At 37.4% G+C, this 13,822-nt stretch overlaps 1 pseudogene; it reads left to right on the top strand.

The window, feature by feature from the left end:
* The first annotated feature begins 641 nt into the window (after positions 1 to 641).
* Positions 642 to 1,224, top strand: LOC141373047 (cilia- and flagella-associated protein 276-like; annotated as a pseudogene).
* The last annotated feature ends 12,598 nt before the right edge of the window (positions 1,225 to 13,822 follow it).

Genomic DNA, 13,822 nt, shown 5'->3' with positions numbered 1-13,822 from the left:
TATATGTAAAATAAAAAAAACAAATAAAATATGTTGGTGATTGGTCATTGCACATAGGTTATTCAGTTTATGCATAGACCACAAAGCATATAGTTGCATTGCCTCCTTGTCTCCTAGGGATAAACCCACATGATATTTTACAAAATGGATCATTGACAGAGGGAATTGGCCATCAGTGGCAAAAGTGTGGCAAAGAAATGAAAGGTGACAATGCTGAAAGAGAAATTGGAATTGAACATAAATAGAATTATAGGAGAAAGAGCCTACTAAGAGAACGTTGACTACTGCCACTGGCTGAGATACCCTCGATGTGCTGCCAGAGGAACTGACTGGAGGTGAGCTTATGGCCATGAATGAGGAAAGTGGTTGTGATGAAAGGATGAAGACGTCCCAGAAGAAGTGACAATGGCAACAAAAACAAAACACAAACACAAAACCAAAAACCAACAAATCTTCACATGAAAGGAATTCTTGAAGAAATTTCATGACATTGAAAGTACAAGGGATAAAGTGTTATCACACTTAGAGGGGAATATGGCAGCTGACCAAGGCATAAAAAAGATGCTTGCTCCATATTAATGAGAAGAAAAGCACTATTAAAACGACTTTGACAACACCAGCGGCTCACTCCGCATTTTACCATGCCTTTCACCCGAGACCCCTTCCAGCACCCTACATTGGATAACGATGGTACCTTCCTGGGAAAACTCCGGGCTTCCAAGAAACTGCCATATAAGGACCCAGCTTACCTTGCTCAGCAATAGGAACCCTGGAGTCAGCTCAGCTCAATTCCCACAATCACCTCCATGAGGCGGGATGTTTATTTTTTTGATCCTGAGACACCAAAGGATGACCTGGATTTCCGCTTAGCAGCCTTGTACAACCATCACACAGGGACGTTCAAGAACAAAAGTGAGATACTTTTAACACCAGGAGACCACCCAGGATACCCATGGAATCATCAAGACCCAATTCCCTGGAGAACTTTTACCCCCTCCTCTGCCATCTTCCATCACTTCCCGAGCTAACATCAGACACTGGATCAACCCTAAGAAGGAGTCTATCCACAGCATCCAGGCATCCATAGTGTCCCTTCACACTGCAGCCACCAATGGAGGCTACTCCCGAAAGAATGATGGTTGTTTCTTCTCTACCTAATGTTGACAGGTCCCTGGACTAAATTAATCATAGTGGAACATCCTGCTGCCCACCTCCATTAAATAGAATTGTTCTGGAAAAATAAATAAATAAAAAAATAAAACGACTTTGACAATTTTTGTTTTTTACAATGAGATGAAACACTTTAATTCTCAAAGTTTCTAATATTTAAATTACAGTGTACTAAATATTGATTTCACTAATCTTCATTTATCTATATGTTTAATACCAACACTAAGATAGCTTTAATGTTTGAAAAAGAAATTAAAGGTCACAGAACAGTCATAATTTTTCTTATTGATTATTAATATCGCTTTGCACAATTTCAGCTTTTACATTTTTAAGGTTCCATATGACTGTGAAAAGCAAGAACTGCCTGTACACAGCATTTTGTATTCACATCCATCATAACATCTGTCATGTTGGGTTGTCATTATTTATATGTGTGTATCTTTCACATGAGACCACTGAGCTTTTGTGGAATAGGACCAGAATCTTCTGTATATTTCCCCCAAGGCTGTCTGGCACATAGCAGATCCTCAACAGTTTTGTTGATTGAATAAAAGAAATACTTTCCACTCAATCTCAGAAATTTTACATGGAAAGCATATTGAACAACATATAATTTCCACATTTGCATATTCTTGGACCTAAGATCATTAAAGAACATAAGGACTAGGAGATGACTGAGAATTTTTACCTTTATAAGACCCAAGATATTGGAACTCTGTCCCTCAAAAAAAAAATGTTGACAAATACTCCTTATAAATAGTCGATTCCTATCACAATTTAAATAAAGAATGTCCTAATAGCAATTTTTAGACAAAAACTTGACTTCAGGCCAAATATAAGGGAAAGTATGCCTTTATTAGGGTTTGTCTAACTGATTAACACATTAAAATGAGCACTCTCATAGACCTAAAGTGTTTCTAAAACACACTGGATATGAAGTAGATCTTTATTCTTAGTTATTATTATTTAGTCAATTTTGCTAGAAAGTTGTGATTATAGTGGATCCAGGAGGCTATGCCAGCTTGCCTGAAATTAATCTTTGATAAAATGGTAAAAAATGTTAGTATCTTGTCATCTACAAAGTATACTCCTTTTCTCCATATCTTTTAACATGAGATCAATTGTTAAAAATCATTAGGGAACATAGATTAAATGAGAATTTAGAGAATCTCTAAAAGAGGTTTTGCAGTTTGACGGTTGCTATATATTTCTTACAGGTCAGTGCTTCTTGAAGTAGATATACTGAAGATCCTAGCAGTACTTACCTACAGTCTTACCATGTGTAATTAGTTCATGTCATAGGTGATTAACCACATGAATTCAATCATGCCAAACTGGTCTATACCCTGTTTAACAAGATGAGTCCATTGATCACATTGGAGCCATGTCAAATTGCTATAAAAGTTTCTAAGACTTACTTTCAAATTCTATATTCATCTTGTGGACTACCACAAAGTTGTGGTCCATACTTCAAGTGGCCCACTTATAGTCCAGACTATGCTCCATAAGTTCAGCATTTTAGGCTTTTTTGACCACTAGACTTTCAGTCATTCATTCTCATGATTGCATCCTTCCCCATGCTGAGCACAAAGCAGATGTTCAAGGAATTTTACTAGATAAAAAAAATAAGCTACAAAACTAGTAAATGATGAAGAAACCATAGATTAAAAAAGGAGTATCTATGAAAGGAATAGGAGCTCAAAAGTGAAAAGTGAGATGCCTTGACGTGAACCTAGGCGTGGGTCAAAGCCTTACCTAATTGTTGCTGGAGGAGGAATTGGGCATTGGGGTAGATTCTCGAGTCACAGCTCTATTCAAAACGTGTCAAGTCAAATATACAATTTCTGTCCAACTATAATGGGATGGTGGATAGTCAATGATTTCTGGAACTCTTTCCTTCAACATTATATTAACTGACCAACTGGACATCTGTAAACCACAAAGATTCCTCTGACTCTGCTTTATGTTGTGTAGTTTCTAGATCTCTGAGCATTAAAATGGCATTGTAAGTTGTGTTGTGTCCTCACAACCCAACTCTATATTGTAACAAATACAAAATAAAAGCAAACTAACTAAAGTAGATGTTAATAGCTTTCATGCTCAGAGAATAAAGATACTGAAAACCTAACTTAGAATAGATTGTTTTCTAAAAGCTCCTTCTCTTTTTTGGCATACGCTGTAGTATAAATTTTCTCCACCGGCAATTTAGAAAAATAAGAAACATATTTATTTTGTAAAGCAAATATTTTCCTTTTAGGGGTAAGATTATAAATGCTGAAATAAAAGCAAGTAATCCTTCTCAAAATTATATATTATATATATTTAAATATATATTTTAATATTTTTATTAAAATATTCGTGTAAATTTAATAAATATATATTATATATTATAAACATAACATATAATACATACCTTTATATTTTATATATTTATAAAATAAAGTTTAAAATATTTTATATATATTATCCATGCACACACAGAGTGAAGGTGGATTAAATTAATGGTGGATAAAGAAGTAAATATCTTAATCAGCCTTTAGTAATTTGCACATACAACTAGGATGATGAATTATAGGATAATGTACAAAGGAAACATAAAATGTTTAATGGCCCTGGTACTCAGTTCATGGTTGTAAAAACCTACTTTGAGTCATGTTTAATTAAAACATATGCTTTCCAACAGTTTGCAAATTTGTTTTGAAAGTTAACCTGCCTCATTTTTTACCTAAAGTAAAAAATAGATTGAGACATGCAAAGCATGTATATAGAGACTTTTAAGTATAAAATATTCCCATAGCTGAATGTGAAGTAGTCAAAAACTTGGTTTTCTTAAGAATTCTTGTGATGACTTTTTCATTAAAATAATTCTTTGTTGGTAACATCTCTGCCAAAACCCTCTTTTCAGTGTTCAAGTCAAATTTATGTTACTCCTACTAGTCTTCCATCCCTTCCAAAAGAAGTTGAAAAGCAGTCCATGCCATCACTGATGACCTGGGTTATATGACCGTGACATCATTCCTAGTGTTCCCACACCAAAATAACATGAATCAAGTTATAACTGGGGACTAAAGAGGTGAAAGAAAACAGTTTTATTCTTCCATAGGAATAAATCCTGATAATGTAGGCCATCCAATTGTTTTCAGCTTTTGGCGCCAAGTTTGAAATTAGGATACTGTGGTATTTGATCATTTTTTACAAAATGGAAAGATTCAATGTGGAGGTGAAGATAGGAAAGAAATTCTATCAGGTAATTATAAAATCCTGCACCAATATCCTTCATTTTGTATGATAGAGTGCCCTAGAAAAGTTAAATGTAAATGAAAAGTAGCTGGAATTCTACTTTAAGGGAAACAGGGGATTTTGATCTTTAAGGAAATCTTGCTTTAAAAGAATTCTTCTGTAAACCGAATAACAATGCCCTAGTCCATCTAGTGCACACTATACTTTAGACTAATTTATATTAATTTATATGGCAGCATTTCTTAGATGTGGTTGGGATAATTTTGATTATATGTTCAATGAATAAATATTAGGTGCTGACAAACAAAAATAATAAAAAGTCTATAATCAAAATGCTTAAAATGTAAACTGCTATAAATATAAATTTTCTTTTTCATGAAAAGTGAAGAAATTATTTACTTTTTTGGTTTCTTCATTCAACTACAGCAAAAATAATTTAATTGGTAGTTGCAGCCACTTGGTAATTTTTCAGTCTTCATTCCTTTGAAAAATAATTAAGAATTTATACAGTAGGAGGACATTAGGAGAAGTATGGGAAAAATGAAGGGGGGGGAAAATCGGAGGGAGAGAAGAACCATGAGAGACTATGGACTCTGAGAAACAAACTGGGTTTTAGACGGGAGGGGGGTGGGGGGATGGGTTAGCCCAGTGATGGGTTTTAAGGAGGGCACGTACTGCATGTAGCACTGGGTGTTATACGAAAACAATGGATCGTGGATCACCACATCAAAAACTAATGATGTATTGTATGGTGACTAACATAACATAATAAAATTTAAAAAAAAGAATTTATAGGATAATTTAAAATGATTGTTTATACAGTTTTAGAACTTGACATAGTTTAAAGCTTTAGAAGCTATCAGCTGATGTTTCTTTTCTAGTGTCATTGGTTTATGTATAATAATCGTGATTAAAATCTGATTTTGCACAAGTATTTGGTGGCCACATAATGAGAAGCTATTAATTCTTTTAAACCCATAACTGCTATTTTAGAATAGTACAATAATATCTCTTTGAAGCACAAAGATAATTGAATCCAGTCATAATATGTCAATAGATGTGTAGAGCATGCACAACCTCTGAATAGTATCCCACATTTTGAGAATTATGAATGATGGGGCTAACATTGCAGATTTCTGTACCTAATGAATCACTCAGTTTAACAGAGAAATATTAATCTTAGACTAATCAGGACCACCAGATACAATGAGAAAATGGACTGAGGGGATTCTAAAAGAAATGAAGTATATCATAAGAATTACAGAATAATTTTTAAATCTCAAAGTGGAAACAGTTCCAAGGGCATTATTTTCAACATTAATGCCGTAAGTTCCCTTTACAACATCCTGCCAACTTATCCAGCCTCTACTTACGTTGCTCATGAAAGGGAACACAGTGTTCCCTAAAGACAGACCAATTTCAAGGCCATTGAGTGGTTAGTTTTTCTTATTGATTTGAAATCTATCTGTCTAAGCTTCTCTCCAGTGGGTCAGCACAGCCAAGTAATAGAACAGGACTCATTCTCCAAACTCCACTGGAATAAAAGTTATTCTGAAAGAACTTTGCTTAGGCTAGTGGAACAAACATTAATTTAAGAAAAGATGCTTACATACTTTTTTCCTGGAGGAGTTCAGCTATCGAAGATTTTTTGTGTGTATGAATAAAAAAACTAGTTGATAAGATTAACTTGCAAGACGGAGCATAGCATAATGGTTAAGTGTCAAAAGTCTGAGCAGAGGGTCTGGTTTCAGATTCTGATTTTGCCATTCACTAGTCATTGACCTTGGGCAAGTTACTTAACTTCCCTGTGCTTGGTGTCCTTGCTGCTATTGAGATTTAAATTAATACAAAACATTTGGAAGTGTGTCTGGCACCTAGTAAGCAGTCAATAATTGTGAACTATCAGTGTTACAGAACACATGGGAGTGAAAAGAGAGAAAAGAGAAAAATTAAGGAAAAAGAAAGGAGAGTTAGCATGGTAGAGTGAAGAATGACCACTGTTCTGCAGACTGTGGGCCTCACACTCCTACCTAGCCTCATTTCTAGAATTGCTCATCCAAAGAAGGCCTTAGCCAGGAGGAATGTGATTAGGTGTGGGATGAAGTAAAGAGTCCAGGGGACTGTATGTGATGCCAGTCAATGTTCAATGCTCTTTTTGAATAACATCAAGCATGTTTTATTTCATTAGCTTTTATTTCATTAAGATTTTTATTTTTGTGTTAATTTTTGTTTATATAATACATTAACATGATTCCATATTCTAAAGACATAAACAGACAGGAAAAAAATCTGTCCATTCTCTTCCCTAACCACCCAGTTTCCCACTCTGGTAGCCACCAATTTCATTAGATTTTCAAATGAGAAGCTGTCACTAGACCTCCAGAGACTTCTGGGTCTTTAACTTCACTGTTCCGATTTTGGAACTTTGGTACAGCAAAGAGGCTGTTTTGTGATATGCTTTCCAAACATGTCTTTGTTACCTGTTATTTTCAATTCTTAACAGTGGGATAGTTATTCCCAGTGAATAAATTTTGAAAATTGGATAAATCTTTCAAGGATGCTGTTTGTGGAGTTAACTTGTCAAGATTTTATGTATTTCATGCAGACTGTATATATTATCTACACCATAACAGAAAATCTTTTATGAAGAAAAACCAGATATGTTATATTTCATGTAGCCTTTGATCTATGAATTTGTCTTAGACTTGTGTTTCATCAAAGAGAGAAAAAAAAGCAGCCTGATATAGTTTTATCTATCAAACTTAGCTTCTTTAACAAAGTCTGAGGAGACCAAATCATATTATGTTGCTGATTTGACTTTTCCAGGCAGTATATATAAAGGTAAAAGGTCTCTGATTCTATCAAATATGCCCTGAAAAATAAATCTTGTGATTTGTTCATCTTCTCTCCATCTATCAAAATGAAACTAATAAGCAGTCCCAGATGCAGCAGTAGAAAAATGAAAAAAAAAAAGTTTTTTTCCCCACACCAACCCAATAAAGACTAATATTTACCAGAAAGAGTGCTGATTGTCAATCTCCTCTCACATGTAAGTCCACTGGCTTAAAGAAGAATTAACACAGGTGAAAGAGCAGATGCACTAAACTCTTCCAGTAGCCAAGCTTTGCTGGTAAAAGTATTGGATTGAACCTAACGGTTGAAATGTGGGTGCATACTGGACTGGTGAATAGTGGCAGGCAGCTATGAATTATTCTTTTCATGTTACTTTGTGGATAAAAAAATTAGTCTGTAAGCTTTGGCTTTATAATCTTACCTGGCATCGGCTTATGGTGGAAATGGTTCAAGAATGAGCTGTGTATGCAAGGTCATACATTTTTACACATATGGGCATACAGAACAATTAATTATTATTTTTATGGCTTGAGGGCACTATGACATCACTTTGAATGGATGTTTGTATGTGTCACACTTAGGTGACTGATTTGGGCTAGTTTCATCGGCTCCCTCTCTTTTATGACATCATTTTGATGTGAATGGCCAAGATGATTGTCAGTTTACCAGAGATTATTACCCCAAAATGAAGTTGGAAGTGTATATTAGGACATTTATCCTGCTATATGTCTATAATGGGTTGGTAGGGGCCAGTGTAGGGGAGGTCTCTGCTTCACACAGTCACTCAGGGATCCAGACTATCAGAGGATCCAGCATCTTGTGGTTATACCACCTGGAACACACAGCACCTTTAGTCATCACACCAGGGAAAAGGAATGTATGGATTAAAAAAGAAAAAAAAAGAATGTATGGCTATCTCACACTTGTTCTTGTCATACATTTAACAGATTCTGTCTTCTAGTCACTAAATATAGTTGACTCCTTATTTCACATACGGAACACCTCTCTTCCGGGTGACCTCTGTCTCCTCCTTTTTGACAGTTCAAGCCCATTCAGTCATAGCACTGAACTCAAACCCTCAGATATCTGGGTGATTCACAACAGTCTATTACATCAGGTGTGAATGTGGTTTGTCTGAGTCTGGAGCCTTTGAAATAATAATAAAAGTTATCTGCTCCCACCCACCCCCATTGCCCTGCAATACACACACAATATAATGACAGAACAGGGAAAGAGTAACCACAATTAACGCTCCTCCCTGAGAAGGAAGAATAGAAACACACAGCAATCACTGGTCTATACAGTTCTGAAATCCCATTGAGCAGGCACCATGGGGGTGAGGTAATGTCAGCTTTTGCTGTGACAATGATGTATTTAAAAAACAAAACAAAACAAAAAACCAAAACTCAAAATTAGTTGCTCAGAGCAAAATACTTATTCTAGCTCTAGGATATATCCAGGAACAGGATTGTTCCCTGATTTGGCACCAATTCTATTCTCTGGGAAGGGCTCTTTTATCTATTAAACTCTATAGTCTTTGGTTTTCCCTTCTTGGCAGTTTTTCTACTTGCCCTTATTCTTCTTGACCACCTCAGAGGTTGGCATTGGGTAATATGTGCACCTTGGGGCCTGTGCAACTTTTTCAGTCCACTTCCTGCTCAAGGAAGTTTGAGAACCCAAGAGTTGTTTCAAATGTTCAAGAAGTCACAGGATTTCTTCCCCTTGCCTTAACTGCTTTGCAGTACAAATCTCACAAAATGTATTAAATAATCTATTTTGAGTCCAGTGATTTCCAAATTCCAGAAACTACAAGCACAAAAATTCTTTCTGAGATATATTTTACAAACTTGTTACGTATTTTTGCTTTTTCTTTCTTAATGTTAGATATTTTAATATTAGATAGTGACTTTCTGAGGAAAAACTATGCCCTTAATCTTATTTTTTTTTCTTGAGCCTCTTTACCCACTGTCACATTTCACTGGGTGCCATACCCACAGTTTAATTTTTCACCTGTGGCTTTATGCATAAGAGGTCTCAACCTTAGCTTTGTGAAAGCCAAATTCTTAGTCTAATCTTCACTTAAAGTCTCAGTTTAATGAGCCTTTCTCAATTCTATGTCTTTCTGTTTGGGATTTCAAGTCAAGGTTTTCCAATATTGCAAAATCCTGATTCTTGTAATCTTTCTTCTTGGTCACATTTGCTTGCAAAAATGCTTGGTCAAGCATTTCCTCTTTATTTTGCAATATCTCAATAAATATACAGGCAGTAGTAACCAGTATTTTATCCAATGTCCTCCTCAAGACCAGAGTCTTTCAACCACAGTACCATCAATATTTGTGCTGGAAAATTCTTTGTTGTGGGGGGGACGTCCTCTGCATTGTAGGAAATTTAGCAGCATCCCTGTTCTCTACCCATTAGCACTCTCCCAACTGCAACAATCAAAAGACAGACATTGCCAATGTTCCCTTTGGGGCAAAAATCACTCTGTTTGAAAAGCATGATTCCAGAGCCACAAGCCCATTAGATATATTGTCTGCCTTCTGCGTTACATATAATAGTCATCATTTTTTATTTAACGTGTTGTCATTACGGCCTCTGATGTTATTTTCTTTGATGCTGACACATGACTGCCAAGACAATGTGACATGTTTTAAGTTTTTGTTACAGAACCACTCAGCTTACATTACTAATTTATAAATCAGGCAGGGTGACTCAGAGGCATAACATAATAATAATTTATCCTGCTCTCTAATCTGGTCTCTAACCACAGTCCCAAGATCACCAGAGAGCCCTCACAACCCGAATTCTGGAAAATAATTCTTCAAGCTAGGATCAAAACTTGGATCACAAATACCTTTATCTCCTTTTCTCCTCTCTCTTTCTTGTCAGCCATGCTCATGATATATGACTAGAAACTTCTCACTTAGTAATTTACTTGGTACTCAGGGAACTAAGGGGAACAAAACCTACCATTAAGTAATCGATTGTGATGTGAAAGGTACAGTCAGCATCTCTTTCACTCCCCACTACAATGTAGGTGTTGGTTCAGTATTACTAAGCTCAGTGGATAAATGAGGAAACAGAGGCTCGGAGATATTTAGCAGCTTGTCCCAGGGTGCAGCGTTAATTCCAAAATCTATGTTCTCTCACAATGCCATCTGCTTCCATCTATCTATGCCACCCACCCCTCAGAAGACAGAATCAAGGGGTGCTGGGTGGTGCCTGGGTTGTGTGGCTGACTCTTGGTTTGACTCGGGTCATGATCGCATGGGTCATGAGATTGAGTCCCACATCAGGCTCCCCGCTCAGCACAGAGTCTACTTAATCTTCTCTCTTCCTCTCCCTCTGCTTCCCCCACCCCACCATGCACTGTCTCCCTCAAATAAATAAATATATCTTTTTTAAAAAAGAAGACAGAATCAAACAGAAAACTTAGGGCTAGAGATAGTTCAAGAACTTAGGATCTGCTAGAGTAGAATGGGGTGGGAAGGAAGCAGGACTTCTAATAAGAGCCTGAAACCCTTTATGTCTTTGTGTCTCTTCTATGTTCAAAAATCTATGAACATTTGAAAGAAATAGCCTACTTTCAAATGTTTTTCTTTAGCATATCTTTGTGGAGGCTGTGGTACTGAGTCTATACCCCAATCCCTCAAACCTGTGGCCATCTATTTTCTGGGACTGCCTGGAACTTACCCACTAATCTTGCTTCTGTTGTTCCTTCTCTATTTTCTAAGCCACAAATGGAAAATAAAGGTGAGAAGCCCAGCTCCTGGTGAAAAACCCATGTGTGACTTTTCAGGCCTGACCCCAGGCAAAGATAAAGACTTTACCTGGCAGGCCTCTGTGAGAAAGCTACTCTCCCCTACACCAGACTTGGTGTATGACCAGTACATTATAGGCTCTGCAGGAGTTGCAGTCAAGGACTCAGGTCCCTCTAGCCAGTCATGCTCTTTCACATATTTGCATTCCTAGCCCAGGTGCCTTCTTCCTAGTCTCTTTATCTGAGGCCTTGAGCAGAGTGTTCTTCAGGTGCTTCTGCTAAGGCCTCCTTATGGGGGGGAGGGGGGAGACACCTCAAAGACACTTTTCCCCATTCTCAGTACCCACTCCTTTTCTATTCCTAGTGCTTCCCTGTCACCCTCCCTGTGACCCCAGAGTCCACACCACAAAACTTCTTGAACCTTGTTCACAGCTCCCTCAGTAGTGAGATGACCTATACACATGTTCTGGCCCACCTCACCCTGGACAGATGTGCTGTTCCATGGGAGAAAATGAAACAGGTGCAGTCAGTGCTAACTCCTGCTTACACCATCACAGTAAGTGGTTAAAGGCTTACTCAGTCATTTTTGACTTGTTGCTTTAACTGGCTACTGAGACACCTGACAGCTTAGCTTCTCTTTTTCTTCCAGCTCAGCTGAGCTTGTGATGAAAGGAGCCCACTGGGAGCTGAAATGAAACTGGAAGCTGTGGACCCCCCTGAACTTCCTTGAAGCAAACTTATAGGCCAGTTTCAGGCCAGCTTAGCTGCCATCTTTGGTTAGCTCCCCATGGTAGGAAATGGTTTTGAAGTGATGTCTGCTATATGCCTACCGCATCATAAAATAGATGTGTTTTTATTTCATAAAATTATCCAAATAAAATAAATACTAATTGAATACAAATATCCCACCTGCAACACATACTGCTACGTTTGATGAACCACTGACTGACTGAATAAATGTATGAATGATCATCTAACCATATAGGAACCTCCATATTGAGTCCTGGAATGAGAGCAGAGAGTAGCAGTAAGCAGAGTATATGTGGGGATTGTGTAGCCTGACAGGGAAAGGAGAGAAGAAACAGAACAGCAGGTAGTAGGTAGGAGAGGAAAAAACACAGGAAGGAGAAAAGGCAATACCTTCTGTTTTTACCTCAAAAAATCAATTCTCTGTCTCCTGATTGATGTTTCAGAAAGCTTAATATGCTTCTGAAGAACAAGACCAGCAAATTGGAGAATGTCCTCAGCACTACCCTGCTGAGTTCCACCAAGTCTAGCTTGAATGAAATGAAAAATCAAAGTATAGATATGCTTCATTTCCAATGGAAGCTGAAAGGGTTTCTTCCTTCACTTTTTTTTCCTCCATAAAAATTTTACCCTTTGAAAAAAACTAATATGACACCTGGGTCTACATTAGTCCTCTTTCTTCAGCAAAAAATGATTTTGACCAATGTTATTCTGGTTATTTCATTGTCTTGTCAACAACAACATGGTAATTGGTACGAATGTCAGAAAATCAAAGTCTTCTAGAAACGCTAGGCTTGATTTAGCCCCACTGACATGGCTCTCATTAAATCAGTGAGGACTGTGTAGTACAAATGTACATATTCCTCTATTCATCACTGTAACAACCTCAATGAGCCTCATTGAAAATGTACATGACAGGTTAGGTAGATAATGGTATTGCCCAAATAAAGAGAAATAGAAAATGAGAGCAAGATAATATAACATTTACCTTACAGGAATCATTAAGTAATCATTACTTGAATAAATTATGCATTTCGTATAATCTGAAATATTCTGTATTTAAGGGCCCTGGAAAGACAAATACATATTTCACTAAATGTTTAAAGATTCTGAATTAAAGCTTAAAGGAATCCCTCTTCGTGATTCTCTGCTAACATAGGTACATTGGATTACTTTAGGCAAGAACACTCAAATCATCTGACTAGTAAAAACCATGAGGTAGGTTTCTGCCTCAGTGACTGCCACCATCACTGTCTCTACTCCCCTTGGTGCCCGTTTCCAGTACACATGCACCCCTGTCTTGCTATAGACAGAATGTTGCTGTCCCTCCCAAATTCATATGTTAAAATCCTAACCCTCAATTTAAGAGTATTAGGAAGTGGGGCATTGGGAGGTAAGGAGGTCATGAGGGTGGAGCCCTTATTAAAAGAGATCCCAGAGAATTCCCTCCACCCTCTGCCATGGCAGAACACAGTGAGAAGACAGATGTGTATGCACCAGGAAGCAGAGCCTCACCAGACACTAATCTGCCAGTGTCTTCATCTTAAACCTCCTAGCCTGAAAAACAAATGCTTTTGTTTAAGCCACCCACCTATGTTTTTGTTGTTGTTGTTGTTGTTGCTCTAGCAGCCTGAATGGACTGAGGCATGTGCCCATGTACATGCATACACCTACGGACTTGCCTATAGAAAGCTCGGCTAGAATGAATAGAAATCTCTCCAGAAGAACAGTATTGCATCACTCACAAGAGCACTGGAAGGAGAAGAAACCATAATTAGTAGAGGTAAATAAGAAATAGGAAATAAAATGGATATGTGGAAAGAAAAGAAAAACACAGAACAATGGGGACAAGTTGTGAGAAGGTAGGAATGTGCAGGGGGAAGAGAATGATGGACACAGGAGAGAGGTCAGAGCAGAATGCAGAGAGGGAGACCAGCGCAACATATACATAGAACCCCAACTGAAGGAACAAAAGGCATTTTAATCTATGGGACTGTCTTAGAGATTAATGGCTGAGAAAGTGAGTAAGGCATGAGCTTGGGCCTTAAGGGT

The sequence above is a fragment of the Callorhinus ursinus genome, unplaced genomic scaffold, assembly GCF_003265705.2.
Source record: "Callorhinus ursinus isolate GAN/ISIS: 27379988/994484 unplaced genomic scaffold, GSC_fseal_2.0 scaffold7, whole genome shotgun sequence".
Taxonomy (NCBI): Eukaryota; Metazoa; Chordata; class Mammalia; order Carnivora; family Otariidae; genus Callorhinus; species Callorhinus ursinus.
Note: the sequence above shows the minus strand (reverse complement) of the source record. Positions and strands in the feature narration are given on the sequence as shown.